At 46.3% G+C, this 18,693-nt stretch overlaps 1 long non-coding RNA gene across 1 annotated transcript; it reads right to left on the reverse strand.

Annotated features, from left to right (window-relative positions):
- Positions 1-4,257: 4,257 nt before the first annotated feature.
- LOC308463406 lies at positions 4,258-13,886 on the reverse strand. Its single transcript, XR_013979575.1, has 3 exons — positions 13,216-13,886; positions 10,175-10,270; positions 4,258-5,036 (listed from the first exon to the last, which is right to left on the reverse strand). It is a non-coding gene; the product is annotated as an uncharacterized lncRNA (long non-coding RNA).
- Positions 13,887-18,693: the final 4,807 nt, after the last annotated feature.

The following is an 18,693-nucleotide window of genomic DNA, read 5'->3' on the forward strand; positions in this document are numbered from 1 at the left end:
TCTGCATAGTTTTGAAAGGTTTAGTCCACCATCTTGATTCAAAATGGTGTCCGATTGTATCCAAACATTGATGGACAGCTGCTCTTTGATCTCAGGTATCATCATGCAAAACTGCTTAAGAGAGGTCCAAATGCACGGCAAACAAAATATATAGGAATTTTCTGAGAGGTTCCCCCCTGTCTCCCAACCCTAGCAGCTTCCAAGCATGTAGGAGTCCCAAACACCCTATGTTCCTATGGAAAAGGCCCATCCACTATTCATTCCTATTAGGGAAAGGTGGAAGTGCTGGGATATGAAGCCAGCCATGTGCTATAAGTTTTCAGAGTGTATGTAAATATTGTAAAAGAAGCTAGTCCTCATGAATAGTACACGAGCACTTCAGCAGTGACAGAATCCCTGTTTACTGTCAAAAAGTCACTAGTCAAATTGGCTTGGGGTCTGACCCGCAAACGTGACATTTGTCACCTATCTGTTTAGTCAGGAAAGCTGGTATTCTAACCCCATTGTTTTCAAGGAGAGATTTCGCAAAGCGTTAAGAGTGCTGATAAAACTCCTTTTCTTATTTGGACAGCGCAGCTGTTGCCAAATTCTTCAGGCTTTTATCTGTGTTAAAATCTGGGCTGCACATGCTGGATTTACTGCTTGCTCTTTAATCTCTTTTCCTTGACTTGTATAAGGAGGTTGTGAACTTATCGGAGGCCCTTACCTGTTCAGGGAAGTAGCTGGGGACGACACATCAGCAACTTGTGCTGGCAAGCTGGTCTTTACGTAAAAGAAGAGACAGGCTATCAGCACAAATGAATGTTCAGGTGTGCTTGGAGGTGTTGAGTGTGCTGACAGCAGGACCATGGAGGTGAGGGTAGCCCTCAGGGTCCATCAAATTTGGTGTATCCCTCACCCCCATGTTGTCTCAGTTGCCCTACTGACAGAGCTGATCTTCTGAAAGTATGGCGTGTTGTATTCCAAGCTGGTCTAATCTGTTAGGCCGAGATGCCGAAGAATATCCAGATTCAGAGAGCTATTTCCATCCTCCCTTAGCTAGAGATAACAGGGACTGGACTTGGGTCCTTTTACATGCTAACCACATGCTCTTTCTTCAAGTTGTAAGTTGTCATAGAGAACCTCCCCCCTCCCATCATGATGGCTGAATAATTCCCTTGTGGGGAGGGATAGTATTTTGGGTGCAGCATTCCAGCAGAGGGTGTTTCTGGAGCCAAACCCAAACGCAACATCCCCCCTCTCTCTGATGGACACACACATACAATTTGCTTCAGAGGAAAGCAAAAAAACCTCAGTGCAAATTGAGTTGCGGGTGGGGGGCATTCCAGGATCAAATCAGAAGCTTTTGTAATTCCGAAACTGTCCCTAGAAAATTGGGGGACTTGGAGGGCATGAGGGAGTGCATATTGCCCAGCCAATACAGGACATTTTATTCCCTGATTCTGGGGGGCCTGGGGGAGGGGGAGCTTTCCACCTGAGGTGCGTTGTGTAATGTGTAGTCCAAAGTCTTTAGAAGGTGCCAGGATGGTTGACCCATAGTATACCTGAAGGAGCATCTCCACCCCCATCGTTCTGTCCGGTCGCTGAGGTCCAGCGCCGAGGGCCTTCTGGCAGTTCCCTCATTGCAAGAAGCAAAGCTACAGGGAACCAGGCAGAGGGCCTTCTTGGTAGTGGCTCCTGCCCTGTGGAACACCCTCCCATCAGATGTCAAAGAGATAAGCAACTACCTGACATTTAGAAGACATCTGAAGGCAGCTCTGTTCAGGGAAGTTTTTAATGTGTGACATTTTAATGTATTTTTCATCTTTGTTGGAAGCCGCCCAGAGTGGCTGGGGAAACCCAGCCAGATGGGCGGGGTACAAATAATTTATTATTGTTGTTGTTGTTGTTGTCGTCCCCTGTTGGATGTGGCTCAGGATTTTGTGGTGCCTTTCCAACCTCCGTCAACCTGGGCTTTGTCCCGAGTGGCTCCTGGTAGCACTAATTCAGCGAGGCACACTCTCGTACTGGATTTGACCCAGGACTTAGAATAGAGCCTTTGCCATCCTGACAAAATGTGGCCTGCCAAGTCACATGGCCCCTCTTGCTTATTTGTGGGCAAACAAACTGATTCTTTGGACTGGTCCCTAACTGGGGCGTTCAATCCAAGCTGCAGGTCAAGAGGTGGGGAGTTTTCTTGTGCTTGAGGTTTGGAGGTCTGTAGCGCTGAGCAAACTGAGCTCCCAGTTGCCATGGGGAACTGTGGCGGCCCCCTGGCATGTGCCGGCTTTGGCTCCTGAGCCGCCTTTCCCAGATTCACCCTGACAACTCCTGCCCGAAAGTTCCCTTTACACTCTGCTGGAACCTGCAGGAGTTTCCTTTGCTGTGTGCTTCCCTGAGAAAGGGTGGCCTCCTTTAAAAAAATCCAAAAAAATAAAATCAATCAGCTGTGCGGCTACTTGCAAGCCTTCAAGGACCTTTCAAGGATACAGGAGCTAGGGTGGAGGGGCAGAGAGAGGGGGTTTCCACAGCATCGCTTGCAAAACCACCCAATAGAATTCTTGAATCCCAGGGACTCTGTAGCCGTTCCAAAGTGTTCCAGCTTGCCTCTGCTGCTTTGAGCATCCTCCAGTCAGTGCTGTTCATACCCCGCTGCTACACTCCTAATACATCTCTCTTCCTGCTGCATTTTTCACTGTGAGCCCCCGTACTTATCAGCTCCAAAAATAGCTGCACTGCAGAGCGCAGGCATCCTCCCCAGCAAAGCCCTGCCTTCTGTAAGCCTGAGATTACATAATTCCCAAGGGAAACAACCAAGTGCCTTGTGATACCTTAAAGCCTGACAAGTTTGTTACGGCATGAGATTTGGGGACTGCGGACCACGTTGTCAGGTCCCTGAAATGTCATCCTCAGTGGACAGGCACCTGTGGTAGTGGGAAGAGACAACAAAGCAATGAAATTAGAGGGAAATGGGGAGTGGGTGGTCTTGATTACCTTGTAGCTTAAATATACGTAAAATTGTCATGATGCCCATCTGTACCATTCGCTGTCTTGAGGATAACCAGGGGAGGGGAGGCAGAGAAATTTGGTTTGGCTCAGATTTTGCTGTGAACTCTCCTGGTCCACACTTTCTGAAACAGTCTGCAAAAACGGGAACGCAGCTATCCTTGGGAATTTGCACCTCTCTGCCTTTCGTGATGCAGTTCTCCAAGCAAATAACGCGTAACAAGAATGTTTCACATGGATGGGAAGTTTGCACAAAAACATGTTAGTGGAAATGACATATCAAAATGAGGATTGGGTGTGTGGGATTGCACTCGGGTCCTGCTCGTGGGCATCCCAAAGGGACATCTGGCTGGCCGCAGTGAGAACAGGATGCTGGAATGGCTGGACCACCTCTGGCCTAACTCAGCACCGCAGAGCTCTTTTTTACCATCCTGGTATCCAATATCCTTTTTGAGATGAGCCTTTGTAAAAAGAAAAAGAAAAGTGGAATGTGTTAACAAGGGTGGTGTCTTAAATAAGATGTGGCACAGTCTGGTGGTAGCTATGGGGCCTTCTGAAGCAAAGCGTTTGCTCTGTCCTTGAAACCTCCCTGTGACATCTGTTCTACATGGGAACTGACTTCCCACATTAGCCAGTACATTTAATAAGATCCGTGGCTAAAGTATTGATGGATCACACTGATGATTAAAGATCAGAGAGTCAATGTAATGTGTAATGTGAGAGTGTTGGACTGGGACTTGGGAGACGGGGGTTCAGATCCTCACTTGGCCACTAAAGCTCACTGGGTGATTTTGGGGGGCCAGTCACTGCCTCTCAGCCTAACCTGCCTCACAGGGTTGTTGTGGGGGATTAAAATGAGGAGGAGGAGAACCACGTGTGCCACTTTGCTCTACTTGGAGGAAAAGGTGGGATATGAATGTGAGCAAACAAGCAAATATTGCGGTGTTGCTTATAAAATAATGTTGTGGCAATCCAAACTGCCTTGCATTCCAGGGATTTTTTTCACATTCCTTTCCAGATTGCCTAGGTCAACAGACTCCCACAACCAAACAGCACGGTCCAAAATGCATGGTCCATGCTTCACATCTGCAGCAAAGGTTGTGGTTCAAACCATCTAGAGGGCACCAGGTTGGGGAAGACTAACCTAGGGGTAAACAGCCAGACTCTTGTCAGCATTCTTTTGGAAAATTCCACCTATATTTTAGTAGTCCTGTAAAAATCAATTGGTTTCAAAATAGCACCTGTAAATTTTCATAGGGACCATATAAAACCTATATAACTGCTACTAGATATTTCTGAGCCGTTTCACTCTAAACAACTGTTGTGTAACTTTCTCATTCCGCGTTGTGGACTGGCCAATAACTGCACCAAAGATCACGCTACAAGAAGATAAGGATTTTCCGGACAAGTTTTTCCTTCTTTATTGCCTTTTAAAGCATAGCTCTTTAAAGGGAAATATGTCAGCTATTGAACTCAAATTGGAGTTCAGAATTTGGCTAGCATGCCTGAAGAACAGAACATGTTGCACAAGGCTGTAATAGAGAGGTTGGGCCTACAGGTGGAAGAGGAGGACTCTTCTCTTTGGCTTTGAGTCTTTCAGTCTTCATCTTCATCAGCTTGTTTGCCAAGGAACATCGATGCACCACCGAGGATTCTGGGGAATGTTCTGTGGTGGACATTTTGGATCTTCACTGTGGCAGAGTCACTGGCTGCCATGGATGGTTGGCCACAGAGGAATGGTGGGAGGAACCAGCTGGGGGATCCTCAAGGGAAGAAGGCTCAGAGTCAGGGGTGTGGTGATGGTGGGAAAATGATGAATGGTCAGAGGAAGAAGACTGGGAGGAGGAGGTGTCAGAAGCTGAAGAGATAACAGGGCTTAGTGAGCTAAGAGAGTCTGTGGCAGAGGAAATTCAGAATCGGCGGTAGATTCATTGCCTGTCCTCATTAAATCCTTGAAATTCTTCACAACTCTGAGGAGCAACCCTTTCCATCTTTCTCCTCATCTTTATTTTCCATGTGGGGAACTGGGCAGCACCTGAAAATTCCTGTGTCTGCATGGATCCAGAAAATAGGATCAGTGCTTCATATGTGGTGGGATTGCCCTATAGCTCAACAAAGTTTGGAAGGAGGCATTTGATTGAACTTGGCAAAATTACCAACCAAACCCTCTAACTCAGGGGTAGTCAACCTTTTTATACCTACCAATGCAATTTTCTTGATGGTAAAATTTCCTTACCGCCCACCAGTGTTGCAGTAACGTGTGGCGCAGAACACCCTACCGCCCACCTGGAATCCTGAAACGCCCACTAGCGGGTGGTAGGCACCAGGTTGACAACCCCTGCTCTAACTAGATCCGATTCTCCTACATTGAAAGCGATAACAATCATGGAATTCAATACAGATAATTAACAGCAATGTTACTGGCTGCAGTGCAGCTGCAATTAGCTAGCAACTGGAAGGGAGGTTCTGTGTCCACAAAGGAGGGGTGGTACAAAAAAGGGGGGGCAGACTGCATTATTGGAGTGTTTGACCCAACATAGGCAAGTCATTGACAGTACAGTGGTACCTTGGTTTTCAAGTGTCTCAGAAGTCGAATGATTCGGAACCTGAATGCTGAAAACCTGGAAGCAATTGCTTCCCTTTTCAAACATGCCTCAGAAATCAAACGGCTTCTGCTGCATGTTTTTCTATTTTTTCCATTGACTTTGCTGGCCACCCTTTGTGCCTCGGTTGTTGAACGTTTTAGAAGTCAACGAAATACGTTTGACAACTGAGGTACCACTGTAAAGTGAAACAGGATCATTCCAATGTTACCTTGTTTCCATTCATTAGTTAATAAATATCAAATTCCCCCTAGGCCACCCACATCCCAAACAGCTTCCTCCAATAATGAGAAGGATGAGAGTAGAACCCTTTTCATGTTTATTGACTGTTATATTCAACAGACATGGTTGAATAAAAGCATGGTTTTATACTTGTTTCTTTTGGTTATGGTTTTATTTGTACATTTGTCTTGGGGTATTCAGTGGAACCTTCTAACGCATTTTATAAAACTTTACTCAAGAAAGGAAAAGGGGGGGAAAGTACCATATTCAGAATGCAAAGTGGATGGTTAAAAGGTTCCTCCACCGCCTTTTCTTTTGTACTGATAGCACATTCAGGAGCGATGCCGGAGCTGGAGAGATGCGTTTGGCACGACCTGCCAAAGCTCGCCAGAGACAACACTGACATCTGTTGACTTTGGCAGTTTGGCTTGGAAGCCCCAGAGGTAGAAAGTCAAACAATGGGCACCTGGGGATGCAAATGATGGCATGCCAAAAAGGTTCCTGAAGTCCCCAGCAGGCTTTGGAGTTGATCAATAAGCTCTCATTCCAAATAATGAAGATAAAAACTCAAATGCCCCACCTGAGGGGAGCATAAAACAAAATGAACGAGCAGCTGGAGACCCATTCTCAAGAGGCCTGGCACTGACGGCTGTACTGTCAGCTGAGCAGAGCCACGTCCTAATTAAGCCATCTCCATTAACGGATGCGTTGATGACATTCTGTCTGTTTCTTATTCCACATTCTCTGCTGGAGAGGAGGCATAGATTGTCTTCTATCCTGTTGGTGGTCGCTCCCATAAATGGCTCCCAGAAAGACGTAATTTCGCCACGGACCAGACTCTCAGGTATCAGGCTCTTGGAATAGTGGGGGCTGCAAAGGGGGCTTGTTTGGGCACTGCTAAGCTGGGATGCCACAAAGAGATGGAGTCAGGGGCGAGGAGGCAGGAGAGGTTGACAACACAGAAGGGGATGAGCATAAGAATGTTGGAGGCCGCCTTCTACTTAGTCGGACCAGTTGATGCATCTAGCTCAGTACTGTCTAACTTGGCAGAAGCTCTCTGCAGGGTTTCAGGCAGGAGTCTTTCACAGTCCTGCCTGGAGATGCTCTACCACCAGGCTAAGATTCCAGTCCTCATGGTTTTGAACAGAGAGCTGATTTAATGAGGAATGCAGGAAGCTGCCTTATATTGAGTCAGACCAGCGGTCTGTCTAGCTCAGCATTGTCTACACGGACTTGGCAGAAGCTCTTTAGGGTTTCAGGCAAGGGACATTCCCAACCCTGCTTGGAGATGTGAGGATTGAACTTGGGACCTTCTGCCTGCAAAGCAAGTACTTTGCCACTGAGCCACATCCCTTTCCCTAGGGATGCTTTAGACCAGACTTTTGGTCCATCAAGCACAATATTTCAGTGTATTTCTGTGTGCAACTTTGCCTGAGCTATATATTTTTGCAGACAGTTTACCCCATTGTGATGCATTTTGTGGACTTTTCTTACCAATAGATGCTTTATGATTATGATTATGATTATTATTAGCAGCAGCAGCATTAAATACATAAATAAATTTGCATACTGCCCTATACTCACAGGTCTCATTTTTAGGCACCCTTTCCTAGAATAGACACATTTTAAAAGACATTTTGGGATTAGAGAACAGCGAGATTTGGAGATTTTGACAGCTGCTTTTTCGTTTGCATATTCTTTTTGGGAGTGTGAATTAGATAGGTTTGCACACATGCACCCCAATTCCTAGGCAATGAAGAAAGTTAAGACAACAGGAAGGCTGCCAGGAAGGAATTCAGCGGGAGGAGTCTGCAAAGAGGGGGTAACAGAGAGGTAGCTCTTGGAGGTCCGAGACAGCAGCTGGCAGGAATGGGGACCACTTGCGGCCCTCCAGATGTTTGTAGGACTCCAACTCCCATCATCCCAAGGTAGCATGGCCAAGGATGATGGGAGTTGGAGTCCAACAACAAATGGAGAGTACCAGTTTTCACCATCCCTGTTCTTCTGGACCTGTTTCTTCTGTATGAGACATCAGCTCCATCCATCTCCATCCTGCCATTATGGGCCCCAAGAGGTTTTTTTGAAGGAGGTGCTTCCCAGCCTGGAGCTCAGGTAGCCAAATTTTCAATGACTGGCTGCAGCTATGCTCATAACAGCAGCTGGATTTGCAGGTATTGACGGGCGGTGCTTTTCACCAGCCAAATAGTCACTCCTGGGAAAAAGTCCACTTGCTGATGTCTGGACATCAAAGTGCTGTTAAGAGGCATCAAGGTTGGCCACCTTCCTTGGAGCAAGAGGCAAGGCCATCTTATGAAGGTTGTGTTTACAGGCTGTTGGTGGTGGCTGTCAGGGAGTGGAAAGATTGGTTCCCCCAGGTGGTAGATTCTCATCCTGGAGCGCGCTCTCTCTCTCTCCCCCTCTCCTCCCTTTCCAGACCTGTGCTTGCATGTTGATTCCATTCAGCCATTCAGCCATCCAGGCTGGCAGGACTAGCACTGCATCAAAGCCTTAGGAAGCTCTTGCACTCCTCTGTCCATATTCACAGCAACACAAGAAGCTGCTTATCCTGAGTCAGAATATTGGGGTCCATGTAATTTGTCTACCAGTGTTCCCCAAACTTGGGTGTCCAGCTGTTTTTGGATTACAATTCCCATCATCCCTGACCACTGGTCCTGCAAGTTAGGGATGCTGAGAGTTGTAGTCCAAAAACAGCTGGACACCCAACTTTGGGAAACACTGGTCTACAATGACTGGCAGCAGCCCTCCAGGGTTCTTTCCTCCCCAAAGAAATTTATTTAAGAAAGGACATACATTTCAATAATTTAAGAGAAAGAAAGAAAGAAAGAAAAAAAGAAAGAAAGAAAGAAAGAAAGAAAGAAAGAAAGAAAGAAAGACAATACAACCGAATAAAAGTTAAAATTTAAATTGAGAGCCAGTGTGGTGTAGTGGTTAAGAGCGGTAGTCTCGTAATCTGGGGAACCTGGTTTGCGTCTCCGCTCCTCCACATGCAGCTGCTGGGTAACCTTGGGCCAGTCACACTTCTCTGAAGTCTCTCAGCCTCACTCACCTCACAGAGTGTTTGTTGTGGGGGAGGAAGGGAAAGGAGAATGTTAGCCGCTTTGAGACTCCTTAAAGGGAGTGAAAGGCGGGATATCAAATCCAAACTCTTCTCTTCTTCTTCTAAACATATACGCAAAAGAAATTTGAGTTGTTACATTCACAGTCCCTAAACAGAATTATTAGTGGGAGTAACTCCCCTTGCCAACATTTAATTATTTTATCTCAGATAACAATACAAATGTTTGAGAGATACAGAAAGAAACAGTGGCTTGCCTTGTCAACATCCAATGGTCCACAATTTAAGAAATGAACATTTGATGCAGAGTGGAGAAATGGTTATTGCACAAAGTTGTAAACAATACTAAACGATAAGATCATGATTCAATGGAAGTGCAATGGATCAGTCAACAATAAGTCCTGGAATACAATTAAATCCAGGAAAAAAAACCATACTTTGTAGGTATCTTCCAGGCATGAATTTGTATTTTGGCATAAGTCATGAACGACCATCATGTACCTGTATAATCCATAGCTTTGGCTTTACCCCTGGAAACTCTTAAAGAATCAATGAATTTTTCAGCTGTTGTGATAAACAAGACCTTCTTAAACCAGGTATCCAGGGAAAAGGCCGAGTTAGTTCTTCATCCTAGGGTTAGCTGAGCGGCAAGCATGTTTTTCAAACAGGGATTCTCTCCTAGCCTTCCCTGGAAATTCTATCGGGGATTGAACCTGAGACCTTCTGCATGCAAAGCAGATGCTCTGCCTCTGAGCTACAGCCCTTAGGCAAAGTGAAGATGGCCATTGCTAATGGCCTTTGATGGCTTGTGTTTGCCAGCAACTGACATCTGTGATGCCCCTTGGTTCTGGGGGCAGCTGGAGCAAAAGAGCTGGCTGTAGGGATTCAGTCAGGAATCAGGGCTGGCCCCGCACATTTTGCTGCCCAGGGCAAAGGTCAAGAAGCTGATTGGGCTAGAAGTTGACTGTTGGCACTGGCACTGGAATGGCGTTTGGGTGGGGGGTTGCCGCCATTGCCTGCCCACTATATCTGCTGCCTGAGGTGTTTGCCACACTTCGCCTAACGGCAGAGCTGGCACTTCCAGCAAATGAGGGAGCACTGAATTTGCTGAGCCGGGGATGAGGTGCACTCCACAAGCATATGATGCACTTTGGGGGGATTGCACTCGACCTTAAAGCTTAGCATCATCTGCAAGCTCACTTAACCTCCATGCTGGCCTTCTGCTCTGAAGAATGAGCTGGTTGAGGAGAAAGAGCACCAGCTAAGCTCTCCTCCTCCTCCTCCTTACCTGAAGGACCCTGGTTCCCCGTGGCTGTCTCATGCAACCTGTGTGACAGTCTGTGCTGAGATGAGCCAGTGGAAATTTCCTCGCCATCCCTGGAGCCTTGGGAAAACATAATAAAAACATCTGCGGGCTTCTTTACCTTCAGCCGACAGAGAACAACAGCAGCAGCTATAAACAAGGCCTCTTAATTACCCAACACAGAAATAAAGCCAGATGAATGATTGATCACACAGCGGAAGGACCAAAGGATTGGCATTCCAGGTCCAAGGGCTGCCCCCTGCTCACTGCACCCCCAAAGAGCTCTCTCTAGCCGCTGTGTCAACAACACAGCCCGCCCCTGACTGTGATGCACTGCAGTGTCACAGCAGGCCACACTGAATGCTATACCCTGTCACGTCTCTCTGCTGAATTCACTTCTTCCCTTACTCTCTCGCAGGAGTGGGGGACCTTTGGCCCTGCAGATGTTGCTGAACTACAACTCCCATCAGCCCCAGCAGGCATGGCCGATGGCCAGGGGTGATAAGAGTTTTCGTTCAGCAACATCTAGAGGACCCGATGTTCCCTGCCCCTGCTGTATCCAGTGAAAGCCACTGGTACTGTGTTCAGGACAGATACACAACAAACAAGTAAACCCTGGGACTTGTTGCTGCAGGATATTGTCAGTCAAGCATCCTGCTTTTGCTGTGGCCAGCTAGATGCCTTTGGGAAGCCCACAAACTGGGTGTGCAGGGAATGGTCCCCTCTTCTTGTTTGACTTCAGAAGCTGCTCTCCAGAGCAGACCAACTCTGTTTGCAGGGCTTACAGTCACCCCTCATGTTACGTCCGCTTCATGTTACGTTCTTTCAGGTTACATCCTGCGGCGACCCGGAAGTAATGGAAAGGGTTACTTCTGGGTTTCGCTGCTCACGCATGTGCAGATGCGCAAAATGACATCACATGCATGTGCAGAAATGGCAAATCGCAACCCGTGCGTGCACAGACACGCCGCTGCGGGTTGCGTTCTTTTCATGTTGCGAACGGGCCTCCGGAATGGATCCCGTTCGCAACCAGAGGTACGACTGTTCATGGGACTACTCTGGCTAGCAGCCAGGAAAAGATGTCCCCTCTGCAATTTGTCCAGACTTTTTTATCCATTTCCATTGCCTCCATTCTGTAGTGAGGAATTTCACAGCTGTGCACTGTTGAATAGGATCTTTGGGGAATCTGCAGGGGTGCCAACTATAGGGGACAGAAGGGATTTTGGCCCCTTCAGTATTTGTGGGCAGGGGCAGAGCACCCCCAATATTGAGGGGGTCCCACACAGATTGGCCTCCCACCTGCAAACATGCCCTCTGCCCTCCCCACCACCCACCCCGCCGACATGTAGGGAAGGCGATCTTGAAGGTGTACTGGTTCCAAGTTCTTAAGGGTTTTATATACTAATAGTAATGCCTTGAACTTGACCCAGTAGCAAATCTGCAATCAGTGCAGATCTGAGCACAGGTGACAAAACCTCACTGCTGTCCGCAATAGTGCAGCAGCATTCTGCACTACCTGCAGCTTCTGGGTTAAGCACGAGGGAAGCCCCCCATTCAGCCTCCTATACAAAAGTAAGAGAAGCTTCTTCACTTGCTCCTTTTCAAGCAGAGAGGCAGGATCCCCGATCCATCAGCCTCTTGCTGCCACTTGAAGCACTTCTCTTAATTGTGCCCTTAAGAGTTCCCATCCTCCCTCCAAGGAGACCTTTAATTGCTGGCTTCCTGTGATTATTAGTTTTGGGGTTTTTTTAGCGCATGAAATTTTTTTGGGCAAGTCTTTTAATTATATTCACACACGCACACGCTTTGTGCATTGCAACAAATTAATCTATGATGACATGTAATCAGTTTCTATTTCTGGAGTCTTTTGCTTTCCACTGTCAGAGACTGAGTGCTGGGGTAAGTTTGGACATCTTGCAGGGCACCAGTACCAGGAATAAGTGAATCCCTCAATTTCTTTAGTTTTTTGTTCCTTCAATCTTACATCCATTCTTCCCATTTCCACATCAGGTTTTTTTAGTAAAGATCTCCATGAAAATTCACCAGCATCCTAGCACAAATTTCTCTTATTAAATTTTCTTTGCAGTTTTGACTAATGTTCACATATGTGTCATACAATTTCCCCCTAATATCACACACTTTTGTGTGTTATTTTCACAAATAGATGGATTTTCGTGCACCCTTTAACCTTAATACATACATTTCTGTACGCATTACTGGGCTGGAGAATTGCACTGAGAATTTCAGAGAAATGCAAATGTTGAAGGATGGCTGTGTTTGAGTTTGAGTATTGCTTCAATTGTTTAAATTGAATTTCTCCACCCGTCCGTAGTCAGACTCACAAGAGCAAGGCCATGCCCTGTCAGCACTTCTGAGCAGCTCAAAAACGTGCTTAGCTATTTAAAACACAGTGGTACCTCAGTTTTTGATCGTCTTGGAAGTTGAACCTTTTGGTTTTCGAATGCCGAAAACCCAGAAGTAACCGCTTCAGTTTTCAAACACTTTTTGGAAGCCGTAAATGCTTCCAAAAATGCATGCTTCAGTTTTTGAACGTTTTGGAAGGCGAACGGTCTTCTGGAACGGATTGCGTACGAAAACTGAGGTACCACTGTAGCGGGTTCCAAAGTGGGCGGTACTGCCCCCCGGGGGGAGGGGGATTACTTAGGGGGCACTAAGAGGGAAGAGATGGCAGGCTGGAGGTGCAAATGGCTATCAGACTTTGAAGAGCTGGCATTGCTGGATAAATTTAATCAGTTTTGCTGAATTAAACTAAATAGCTTTAATTGGATTTTGGATAAATATGCAACTAATTGTTACTGTTTTGAATTTTATTGTGCTACTGTCTTCCTTAGTGGGTTGTGCAAATCACTATTCTGAATAATGTTTTTTTGAGGTACAGGGTAAGGGCACTGGGGATGAGTTTATGGAACCAAGCAGACAGTGGCCGGAAAATGTTTGAGAACCACTGGTTTAAACATTCATTTGTCCCAAACAGAATCTTTCTCATATTTGTTTCCCAATCTTACCTTTTTTTATACACATCTGTTTGTATTTTGGGGGGTTTCCACAAGACAGCTGATTGCACATTCCATGCTGCTTCTGGCTATGCATCTCACACCTTGTCCACAAGATGTTGTGCTCATTAAAATGCTGTTTCATATTGTTTCTGCATTTAATCTGGATTTGCTGTTTCTGTGGAAAATTCAGTAAAAAAACAAAACAAAATGAAGTACGGGAATGGCAAATCCAGATTAAATTGAGGCAGGGGAGGGGATGACATTTTGAGGATGCTGACATCACACTTCAAAAAAACTTGCATGCGTGTGCAGCCCTTGAGAGTAAGCCCTTCTGAGCTCTCCTGAACATAAAAACGTGATGAGGATGCTTCTGTCCTTGAAGCTCACCTGGCTAATGATCAATCGAGGCAAGGAAAAGACAAAGCCCAGTATCTTAATTCAAGGACTCAACAGCAAATGGGCATTCCTAAATTTCGGGAAATGAGAATCTCCTGTGCAAGTTCAGAGGGATAGCTGAAGAGACACGGGAAGTTGGAACAGAATGTTCCAAGTTAAGAACGACAACCTGGTGCCCTTCAGATGCATTGCACTACTACTCTCAGCAGCCCCTTGGGCCAGCACAACCATCTTCCTTTGCAGCTGTGGTTTGAATAAGAAAGCATTTAATAGAACCATAGAATTGTAGAGTTGGAAGGAACACAAAAGGGTCTTCTAGTCTTTCTTTCCTGCTTTATTTCAGCACCTTTTGAATTTGGTTGGTTCTCCCACCAACTTTGTCGTCACTGAGCAATGGGGGAAAGTGTCAGGTCCAAGAGTGTCAACTCCTATACCAGCCATTGGAAAAGAAGAATCAGGAGGGCACTGAAGGTGTGTGTGTGTTCCTGATTCTTCCTGCCATTTACTTGTCCTGCCCCTGATGCCACATAGTATCAGGTGATGGATTGTTGGGCGCGGTTCAAGCCAAACCATCCTTAGGCCACTTTTGGAGGGCAGGGCTGGTAGGCCAATTTCAGGCCCAGTCCAGGTGTTTCCTGAGGCTGTTAGGTGATCTTGAGTGGCAATCCTTCAGGCTGGGTCTTCTTCTCTGTTGGGTATCAACCACCCACTTTTGCCTGGCAAATTCTGCTGCTTCCTCTCTCCTGGTGTGCTCCAGTTTCCCCGTTGTTTGGATTTCTCTCACCTTATATCCATTCCCAAGTAAAAATGGATCTAGCCAGACAAAATGGATCCCACAGTGTACCAAGAAACTGCATACCGTTTCAGGGTGACCAAATTAATAAGATGCGTCATGTTGTGAACTGCCCAGTGATTTTCAGATAAAGGCCAGTATACAAATTTAATAAATGAAATGAATAATATGAAGTTGTTCTTGGGTTTGTTCATTTCCTCCTCCATCCCAATCCAGTTTTATTTTCTGTTGGGTCTTTTAAAAATGCTCCTCTCTTCCTTTTTTAGTGATCTGTTAGCCACTCTGGGAGCCTTTTGTTGGCTGAAGAGCAAAACAAATCAATGATATCTAGTATATACAGGGCTGGCTCTGGGTTTGAGGGGGCCTTGGACAAGATACCCCTTGGCAGGCTCTTGCCTATGTCAGTGGACTTCCTGGGCCATACACATCACTGCAGCAGTGGCGACTTAGCCTTCAGCCCACCATTTCAGTTTCCCACAGTGCCTGACACTGTGTCTCTCTGGGACACTTTGGGCCTTTCAAATGATGGCTTAGAAACCCAGTCACCTGGTGCAAGGGGGCAAGACGGGGCCTTGGTGCTGGTGAACCTATCAGGAGGATGTGAGAGCCCTAACAACTACCCGAAGATGCTGGCTGTTGGTACTGAGATTACAACACCTACCTCTGAGGTCCTCCTCCCCTCCAGAGGAAAATGGGGGTATGCAATAGATTAGCACCACCTGTCAGATACTGGAGGGAGGAGCAGGCCAAGAACTCTTACTTGTCCACCAGCCAATGAGCACCGAGGAGGGTAAGCCCTCTCCCCAGTCTCCAAAGGAGGATAAAAAGGCATCTTTTGGAGGGGGCTGTTGTGGAGCAGCGTCTCATCAATGAGGAGTTGCAACTACACCACTAGAATCACTTGCACCAGCAAAGTGTCCTCTTTTTCCATGTTCAGAAGAACAAGCGAAAGGTAATTAACTTCTCTCAGCACTGCAGACTTATTTCCTTTGGGCTGAAAGTCCTGTGTAAGACTTACTAACTTTATTGCAGGCACCAGTACCTGAGATTTCCTCTCCGTCCTGAAAGCCCTGCTGTTAAGTCCAAGAATTGAGCCCGACCGGTGAATTGATTGGTGTCACTTAAGCCAGACTCCCCCAACCTGTGACCTCCAGATGTTTTGGACCACAACTGCCATCAGTCCCAGCCAGCACAGCTGTGTGGTTCTAGGTTTGATGGACACACAGCCATCCTGACCGGCTCTGGGAGTTCGGGTCCAAAGCATTTGCAGGGCTCCAGGTTGAGGAAAGATGCTTTAAGCAATTGCTTCCAGCACCTTTATCTCTGTCCACTGGGAGGCTTAAAGATAGTTCAGGGACTGTGTTAATAATGATTAATTCGCTACACCATCTTCTCTTGCACAGACCTTGCCCAGCCAGTGACACCTGTATAGGAGGCTGCCTGCAAAATACCCCCAACTTCTGAGATGTTACCAGAGGGAGTGTCTTTTGGGTTGTAGATAAAGATGGGGGGGAGAGATTTGGTTTTAGTTTGCATTTTACTTGGAAACTAAAAAATTCACACTTCTCACTGAATTTTGCAGAGCAGTCCTCCAACTAAATAATGTAAACAAAAAAAAAAGGGATATTGGAGGGAAGCGTCCATATAAAATGCATGCGTTAGCAAAAATAGCATACAAAAATGCATTCTGTCGGGGGAAATTGCTTGCAAAAATGTGTGTATATGAGTCAAATGTATACGCAAAAAATGTCTATTGGGAAAGATTTGCACTAAAATATTAACAAATTTCTGCGAGGATTTAAAGATAAGAAATTTGCAAATTGCTGCGAAATGTGCAAAACTGAATTTGAGAAACTGGGAGAAACTAAGATGGACAGATTCACCCTTCCCGAATTATCTCTTTGTGGTACCCTTGCCATGGATGTTCACTCAATCCCTCTGCACATACCGTTTAGGTACTTTTTATTATTTTCTGAGGCATTTAAGTCTTTTATCACCTTTAAGCTGTAGGACTGCATTTACGACAGCTGCTGTGATTTGCTTTCTGCCGTTCGTAGGATGATATTTTTATTGTAATTAATTATAACATGTTTTTAGATTTTATCTTTTTGTATTTTTTAAACTGCTTGCCACCCTGGGGATTATAGCTGTTGAAGGTGTGGGATAGAAATTTATTACATAAACAAAAGCAAATGATGTGTTTCATAATGAGAATACACTGATTTAATTGAGTACTAGAATCTCCACACTTTTGTAATTGGATGCTGGGTTATTTCCATATCTTAGGAGCTACGTGCTTTGATCTTTGTGTCTTTGAAGCCTGATAATATTCATGGTGCTTTTGCAATCCATGCCTTTCTGATTAAACAAAACAAATAAAAGATCAGTTGGCTGAGATGTCCTAGGGCGGGCATAAGGGAACCTTTTCTCAACCAAAGGGCCACATTCCTTTCCAGGGAAATGAGTGGAGGGCCACATTCCAGTGGTGGGCAGGCCCAGAGTAAAAAGTTGGGTGGGCCAATGGATGAGACCATCACCTTTCTGCAGTAGCCTTTATTCTAGCTGTGCCAAAGACAAAGGATTTTGTCATACATCTTTCCATCCAGGTTAACTCAGTCCCTCTGACATACTGTTTAGGTACTTTTTATTATTTTCTGAGGCATTTAAGTCTTTTATCACCTTTAAGCTGCAAGACTGCATTTACGAAAGGTAGTGGGGCTAACTTTGAAGGTGACCCGGAAACTACAACTAATCCAGAATGCGGCAGCTAGACTGGTGACTGGGAGCGGCCACCAAGACCACATAACACCGGTCTTGAAAGATCTACATTGGCTCCCAGTACGTTTCCGAGCACAATTCAAAGTGTTTGTGCTGACCTTTAAAGCCCTAAATGGCCTCGGTCCAGTATACCTGAAGGAGCATCTCCACCCCCATCATTCTGCCCGTACACTGAGGTCCAGCGCCAAGGGCCTTCTGGCGGTTCCCTCACTGCGAGAAGCTAAGTTACAGGGAACCAGGCAGAGGGCCTTCTCGGTAGTGGCACCCGCCCTGTGGAACACCCTCCCACCAGATGTCAAAGATAAGAACAACTACCAGACTTTTAGAAGACATCTGAAGGCAGCCCTGTTTAGGGAAGCTTCTAATGTTTAACAGACCACTGTATTTTAATATTTTGTTGCAAGCCGCCCAGAGTGGCTGGGGAAGCCCAGCCAGATGGGCAGGGTATAAATAATAAATTACAGTCATACTGTACCTCGGGTTAAATATGCTGCAGGTTGAGTGTTTTCATGTTATGCTCCGAAGTGACCCAGAAGTAACGGAATGCGTTACTTCCGGATTTCGCCGCTCGCACATGCGCAGACGCTCAAAATGACGTCACACGCATGCGCGGAAGCGGTGAATCGTGACCCGTGCATGCGCAGACATGCAGACGCAGGTTGCGTTCGCTTCAGGATGTGAACGGGGCTCAGATCCCGTTCGCATCCAGAGGTACCGCTGTATTATTATATTAACTAAAGATACCTTCACGGTTCCAGTAAGGCCACTGAGCCATGCTAGAGGGCAAGAGGTCCCTTGTCTGAGACTAGAGCTGTTTGCAGTCCTCTATATTCTGACACACTGTACAGCTCTCCGTAAGACAGCCTTTGCCAGCCTGGTGCTGGCTGGACCTGATGGGAGTTGTCATTTTGGACTACAACTCCCATCAGGTCTAGCCAGCACCAGTCTGGCAAAGGCTGCATTATAGAGATCTGTACAGTGTGGAGGATGCCAGATTGGTCAAGGCTGCAATAATGGCATAACATTGTACATAACTGTTTTGTTTTTCAGTTCCGTTCCTAATGCCTAACAGCAATTTCTGCTCACCACACTGACATTTCCAGAAAGGCTTAAAAAAACCAAAAACTTTACAGGCAGTTTCCACTCCATAGATGCCCAGCTTCCTCCAGTCCTCCTTCCCCGAAGACTGACTGATGGTGCATAATAAAAGACCCTCTGTACATGCTCAGGGGCATTGTTCCTTTGTAATACTGTGCACATTCCGCGACAGTGCGAACGGGCTCTAGGGCATCACCCGGCAGTTCCTGGTAGGTGGCCTGGGTGAGGCTTTCCTAGGTGTTGACGAAAAGCACCGGTGATGACACTCTGCACATGCACAGGAGCACTCTCTCCTCCACACGTGTAGAGAGACCGCAACTGCAGGGAAAGTGCCTATGCTCTGAGGAGGACCTGTTTCCTCCCCTCCCCTTCCCCCTTGTGGCGCCACAGGTTTTGCACTCTGCACTTCAGTCCAGGCAGGC

The sequence above is a fragment of the Podarcis pityusensis genome, assembly GCF_964106645.2.
Source record: "Podarcis pityusensis genome assembly, chromosome: 14".
Taxonomy (NCBI): domain Eukaryota; kingdom Metazoa; phylum Chordata; class Lepidosauria; order Squamata; family Lacertidae; genus Podarcis; species Podarcis pityusensis.